This window comes from Rattus rattus, chromosome 17 (genome assembly GCF_011064425.1).
Source record: "Rattus rattus isolate New Zealand chromosome 17, Rrattus_CSIRO_v1, whole genome shotgun sequence".
Classification (NCBI taxonomy): Eukaryota; Metazoa; Chordata; class Mammalia; order Rodentia; family Muridae; genus Rattus; species Rattus rattus.
In genome coordinates this window covers 28,247,938-28,255,247 of record NC_046170.1, presented here as the reverse complement: position 1 = coordinate 28,255,247, position 7,310 = coordinate 28,247,938, and the positions used below count along the sequence as shown (strand labels likewise).

The 7,310-nt window shown below is 45.0% G+C and overlaps 1 long non-coding RNA gene across 1 annotated transcript; it reads left to right on the top strand.

Moving 5' to 3' along the window:
- Nucleotides 1-3,014: 3,014 nt before the first annotated feature.
- Nucleotides 3,015-4,557, top strand: LOC116886307. Its single transcript, XR_004386097.1, has 2 exons — nucleotides 3,015-3,690; nucleotides 3,887-4,557. It is a non-coding gene; the product is annotated as an uncharacterized LOC116886307 (long non-coding RNA).
- The last annotated feature ends 2,753 nt before the right edge of the window (nucleotides 4,558-7,310 follow it).

Genomic DNA, 7,310 nt, shown 5'->3' with positions numbered 1-7,310 from the left:
TCTCAGCCTAGACTTAAATGCATTTTAACTATAAATAATGAGAAAAAAATCCAATTTTTGTACTTAGTTTTTTCCTGAAACATAAATGTATACACATTCATTGTACGCACGCGCACGTGCGCACACACACACACACACACACACACACACACACACACTCGCAAGCACAGGTAGAGTCTTGAGCCTTCTCTAGATAAAGAAATCTAAACACATCCAACTACACTGCCACGTTAGAGTTAATATCTGTTTTGCTTCCTGATACAGGTAGCCTCAAGTGTTTCTGGTTGAATTAAATCATTTGCATGGAGGATGCACAGTGGTAGACATAACAGATGGAATGAGATTTATGTTGTAAATATTATCTAAGAACCCACCTCTTCTAAAGGCCTGGTTCAAGGGGAAGCAGAAATGCCCATTTTATTAGGCAAGGAAATTGCTCCAGGAATCTAGGGTAAAATATTTTCCTTGTAATTTTAACTCACTTAGAATCATGTGATTTTTACTGATTCATTTCTTTAGTTCATTTAAAAAAAAAAAAACCTCAGGAATGGACAGCCAAGCATACAACATTTATAGACTTCATTTGGAAAATGGCCATCATTTACTTTAAAAGTGATTGAGAATGTGAATCCGGGACCCTGTTAAGATCATAGCTAACAAAAGGCACAGACTCAAAAAGGAACTGGTCACCAATAAGCCCGCGATGGATGATTGCATGGATAGACACACGAATAGATTAATGAATAGACTGAAGAACGGATAGACGGATAATGCAGATGAATGAATTAAGAGAGACACAAATGGATAGACAAGTAGATGACAGATAATAGAAAGAAATTCATAGATCAATACATGGCTAAGAAAATGGATAGCGAGATGCACACGGATGAATAGATGAGCGTGTAGCAGAATAAATAGTTGATATCTAAATGAATATACCTAGATGAATGGAGAGAAAGAGGCCGGAGGGTGATGAATGTCAGGGAAAATCTGGAATGAAACGGTAGATAGATGCAAAGTTACCACAATATCATGATTGTGCCCGACTGCAGTGGAATACCAATGAAGATAAAGACATCTCTTATCTCGAAGGGCTTTAAAACAGCCTAACTGGGTTGTGTATGGGCCCAAGTAGGAGATGAGTCGCTGAGCGCTCTGAACTTACACAATAAAGGGCCCAAAGGCATGGGCAACCAATCAAACATTTGGACGTGCCATGATTAGGTCACTCCTGAATCCCCCATAATGCACCATTCAGGCCTAGTTGGCCTCTTCGACTTCCGCTTGAACAACGCTCAGGTGCAGAGGGGGAGGATGATGATGGCTTCCCAGGCAGCCTTGCTGCATTCCTGAGAGCAGACAAAAGACATTCCTTTTTGGCTCCTTCTTTGATTCTAATATTCTTATGTATTTGCGCTGGTAGACCTGCTTAGGAGGGCCTGGTGTTGTAATTAATCCATGTCACAGGAAGATGTAGTATCGGTGGGATTTATGACTGGTTTGAGCTGCCATGATGTGTAGGGGAACCTCAGCCTGTGTGATATAAATGCCTCTGCTAATTGGATTGCCAGAGCTAATCAGAAGCCAGAAAGGGAATTAAAAAAAAAAAAAAAAAAGCCATGTTTGCTGCAGCCGCTGCTGAGGTGCTGCCGGCGGCTGATAAAGTGGACAGTTCCTTTCAGGACAAGAGCGGCTGGAATTGAATCCTCATGTACAGGTCTTCCTCCTGACAGCTAGGCTATCTCAAGTGACACATCCCCTTTGTCACCAGTCCAGGAAGAGATAGGGCCATAGGAGGAAGAGCAGACTGATCTCAAAGAGATTTTTTTTTTAATTATTATCCAACTGCAAATTTGGAGCGAATGGGGAAGATGAAAGAAACAGAGACCACTGTGAGATGGTGCCCATCGGCTGGTAGCTGAGGTAGTTGAGGCTTTCTCTAAATTGTCTAAATTGAAGTTCTAGTTTCAGGAGCATGGGAGGACCAACACCACTTTGGGGTGTGACTTTGGGAGTGTGAGCCCCCGTCTCCATGGTCAAAAGGCACATGCTGGACAGAGCTGTGCCTAGCTTGTCCCTTAGACATCATGCTCCTGCGACACGTTTACTGGAAACCGGAGCAGGAAGCAAGGATACCCATTTACTGGACAGATGCAGAGTGGAGACTGGGAGGGCTGGGTCTGTAGAGAAGGTAAGGAAACTCACCAGGTGGAAAGCTTCTCACCTCAGGGGTGGGGGAGGGGGGTGAGGGGAAGCCATCAGAGCTGAGAAGGAACCCATGGTCTATCTTTGGTCTCTGTGTTTTGCATGAGGGTCAAGGGAAAGGACATGTATGTTCAATGTGCCTCATACTCCCCTCCAACCAATGGTTCATTCCAGTAGAAAGCATGCAAGGTATCTAAGGAGAGACTGGGCAGCCCCGGGATGCTGTCTATCCCCTCCTTCCTTGCCTAAGCCTTCATGATTCTCTGCAAGGAAAACAGGTCTTTAATATTTGGATTTACCAAGCTGAGTTTCCCGAGGTTCTCATTAAATCCTACTTCTTATCCCCCTCCGGATTCTTTTCCCTCTGTCGTTATCTCTCCTTTGCCTGTATTTCTTCTGGAGCCCTCACTCTATGCCCCAGAGCCCTGCCTGAGAGGCAAATCCTTAGCCTCGATGAGTAGGCAGCAAGCCCCTCTTGCACACAACAAAGAGTCTATTTTTTCCCCCTGCTCTATCTTTTGGACGACACGATAAAAAATAACCCTGTATTTATGCAAATTGCAAAGTAGCGTGTGATAATGAAAACAAAACAGCGCTGGCCCGCAGCCAAGACATGGCGTTGACGGGGGCTCCCGACCATGTGGCTCCCGATTCTTCAGGGAAAGCAGCTGTAGAGAAATGAGACGACACACGGCACCCTCCTCACGCGCGCACACCCACATCGGCACGCATTCCGGTACCCGTCACCTTGGAGCTGGCCAAACTTGGGGATCCAAAAGCGGTCCTGCTTCCTAGCGGTGTTGAGCTCTGCAGCGTCGTCCCCCACGAACCTCCCTGCCCCCTGCTCCTGATTCCCTTTCAGGAATTTACAAACATTTTTCCCTAGATCAATATCCGTATTGATTATTCATTGTGAGCGAGTCGTGTGTCTTTGGTGATCCAGCTTGCAGAGGGTAGCAGCTAAAGACTGCTGCAGGGGGAAAAAATAACAGAAGGTGAGAAGGACCCAGCTCTGACTGGGGTCTGCGGCTGTCACATCACAGAGAGGAAGAAGAAGAGAATGCTCCAGAATGAAAGGATGGAGAAGGGTGGAAGAGAAAGAGGGAGCGACAGCAAGAAAGAAAGATGCGAGGACTGCATCTGGTCTTAGGGATCTCAATGGCTTGGAGGAAAGCCCCATCATCTTGGGTCTGCTGCTAGGTGCAAAATGCCGTGCGTTCCTCTGCTCTGGGAGTGAACAGTGACTCACGGTTTTGGTGTCTTCCTACGTAAGAGCTTTTGGTGGGGGGATTCCTTGGCTTGCTGACAGACAAGGAAGGACGCAGCAGCAGTGAGGTAAAAGAAGAGGAAGAAAAAAAAAAAAAGCAACCCAGTCCTTTCCAACCGATTCGCCGAGGATGTGCACCGGTTCGGTTTGATTTGAACAGCTTGCTGCTCTAAATGGCATGCAGGAGGATAATTAAAAAGGCCAGCATCACTTACTAAGTGAGTAAACACAAAGCCGTTCCAAACGTGCTCTCCAGCTAATGAGGAGCTGTGATTTCTTATACTTCAAGGCAAAACAAGACAGGGATGCGGGCTCAGGCGAGTGTATGTCTGCATGCGGATGTGGATATGGGGGTGGGCAGTGGTCCTTGGTGATGGAGATAAATCGACTAATTGTTGGTGATGTTTAAAAAAGGGATTACTGGAAAAGACGGTGAGAGGATGACAGGAAGACATCTTGGATCAGAGCCAAAAAAATAATAATCAAGGCAAATCAAGTCTGCAGTTCGGAGAAAACACCCATGGCTTGGGAAGCTCCGAAGGGGACCTGGGAACTGCTGGAGTTCTTCAGCCGAGGCTGGGAATATTGTTGTGGGCACAAGAGGACAAGATTGGGGGAAGTCATGGCATGCCAGCTTACACAGCTAAGCCACACACTGAGGAAAAAGAAAAGCCACACCAGATCCACACCAGACCCAAACAGTGAGAGCCAACATATCCTTTGCTTTGGAATCTTTCTGCTGGCCCCAAGTCATTCCGTCTATTTAGAGCAATTCCACAACATGCCTCCTGCCAGTAGCTGCTATTCCCCTTGTCTGTCTTCAGAAGCTGCCTCACGGTTGAACGGGAGAGTGGAAAGAGGGGAGACTCAGTTTTCCATTGGCTGGCATTCTGGCAAATGGGCCAGGTGATTGTGTTTGCCATTTGGACAGACATACGGGAGCTGGTTGGGGATTCCTCTCTGTTGTCACCCAGCTGTGGCTTGGTGAGTCCCAAACCAACCGTGAACTCTCTTTATACACTGTTCCAAACGCATATGGACAAGGTGGGGACCCCAAGGAATAAAAACAGTTGGATTTTCTTTTCTCAGGGCGTTCAGTTAATTGAGCTATATGGTTCTCTTTCCCATGAGTGGAAACGGGATTAAAAAAAAAAATCCTGATATGGTAGCATAGATAAGATTCTCCTACCAATGGAATTTTTAAACTTTTACCTTGCTTCTTAATTTTGGGATCCCCGATATACCTTGTTTCCTTGAGTAGTAGATATCTGGCTGACATAGCAGAGATCCAAAGAATATGAATTAAGTCCAGCTATGGACGGTTAGGTATATCTGTGAGCACCATCAGTGTTCATAGAGACCCACGCCTGTGCTGTTCGCGGGTGTCTGTGTCAGCATCATCCGCAATGTGTGCTTGCATGTGTGTGGCTCCGTGTCTGTGCGTCTCTGGGAGAGGGAGGGAAAGTGGAGGTCGATGCGGACTGGACGCTTGGGTATTTGTGTAATTCATGCAAAGCATGTTCTGTGATGCTAGGCAGACAGCCACCCATCCCCTGGACCTGGCTGCTCTGGAGGGCCTGTTCAGACCTGATCTGAATGTTAAATGAAAGAGACAAAATTAGCATACTAACCAAGGATGTCAACCCCTCCTCACAATCAGGAAATGGCCCATCCCCTTTCTCTAAAGCCTGCACAACCACGCAAGCCAGCCACTTAACTACTGTCCTCTGCCGGATCCTGTTTTGTTGGTTTTTTTGTTTTTGTTTTTAATGAAAGACTGAAAATTCATTAATGAGGAGGGAAAGAAAGCCTTCAAGGGGCTCTAATGAAAACAAATGAACCTCTTTGAATCTCCACACGGCCGAATTCAGGGGGTGGGTGGGGTCTGCTTTCTCCTCTGTGGCTGAAGAATAGGAAATTTCACAGACAACGGACTACTTGAAGAAAGCCACAGAGCGCCTTGCTTGGGAATAGTTCTCCTGTGTGGCATAGACCAGCCATGATCAACATATCTGTGTTACTAAGCCTCAATGAGCTTTATCATGCTAACTCTAAATGACAAGTGTGGTCTACCAGATGTCTTTCCGTTCAAGCTCAGGCATAGGTTCTTAAAGCTTCTTGACCTTGTAAAGGTTAGAAGAAAAGAAGCTTTGGAGCAATTGCAGAGTTTCACTTTGTAGCCCAGGCTGGCCTGGAACTCATAGTGATCCTTCTGCCTCAGCTTCAAAGTGTTGGATTCCAGGTCTGAGCGTCCACAGTTGGCTAGTGTCTATTGTCCTAACTATTTTTTTTTTTTTTGAGTCAGGATCTCACATAGTCTAGATTGGTCTCAAACTTGGTATGTAGTTAGGATGCCCTTGAAGTTCTGTTCTTCCTGCCTCCATCACCCAAGTACTGGGATTGCAGATGTTCACCAGCATGATTGGTTTTATGAAGTGCTGGGTTTACAACCTAGAGCTTTGACTATGTTACATAAACCGCACCCCAGCTTCTTGACTATACTTTAGAAGTCAAACAAATCTTTCTATTGGGTTATGCACTAGGCCTTCTGCAAAGACAGGGGTTGCTTTTATTTTGATCTCTATAGTACAAGGAAGCAACAAAGAAAGGTGTGACATGTGCCTCTAAGGAGCCCACACTAAAGTAAGCAGAATGCTGGCTAAGAGCCCAAGAGCTGGCCACATCACCCTTACTAGTAGGCTAGTGAAGATGTAGCTTCCTTCTCTTTTGTTTCTCATTTCTTTAGTGTTCCAACAGGTGCTAGAGTTTCTTGTTTTTCCTATTTTCTTCCCTGCTTCCTCTTCCTCCTCCTCTTCTTTTTTAATACTGAATCTTTAAAGATCGAATTCTGGGCTTTACATATACTAGATAAGAACTCTCCCATTGAATCATATTCCAAACCCACTTTAAAAAACTTTCTTTTAAATCTGAGACAAAGTCCTATCAAGTTACCCAGGATCCTTTGAATTCACCACATAACACAGGTGGGTTTTGAACTTGGGAATCGAACTTGAGCTTTGAACTTGGGATCTCCTGCCTCAGCCTCCTGAGTTGGGATCCCAGGCCCATGTGACACCTTTATTTCATTTCATTTCATTTCATTTCATTAAACAAACAAATAAACAACAAACAAACAAAACTGACCAGACTATCCTTAAAAACAAATTCCTATTCATTGTTCTTTAATGGTTTGGTTTCAAAGTGGGGTCACATATTATAAAATGCTCAAGAATTAGTGGCCCAGTTTCAAGAGACAACACACAGGACCAGGGCTTGGGTTGATCTAGAGAGCAGAGAGAACCCTTATCTCTGATCGTGCAGCATTTGGGAAAATAAAAGCCCTGCCTCCTCTTGCTCAATTTTCCAGAGTCCCAACTGGTGCTAGAATTGGTGTGTTTAAATAAATACATTCATTACTTTTAACTAAAGAAAAAAACCCCAAACCCACAGATAAACAAAAAAAACCCCCAAACAACAACAAAAAACCCCAACCCCTTTTGGGGATTGATTCTAAGGCCTTATCTTTTCCATGCAAGCATTTTTTTTTAAACCACCAAGATGTATTCACAGCTCCAAATACATCTATTTAGAAAGCTAGGGGCTGGAGAGATGGCTCAGTGGTTAAGAACACTTGCTCTGGCAGAGTCCTGATTTAAATCCCAGGACTCACATGGTGGCTCACAATCATTTGCAACTCCTAAGTCCTCACACATCTCCTGCTCCTCACCACAGCCAGTGACAGGGATGGAAAGTTATTACAGTGCTTGGTTTTACAGATGGTGCGCCCTTAAGACAGAAGTGGTCTAAGTGCGAAACTACAGAGAAGTCGTCATGGGGC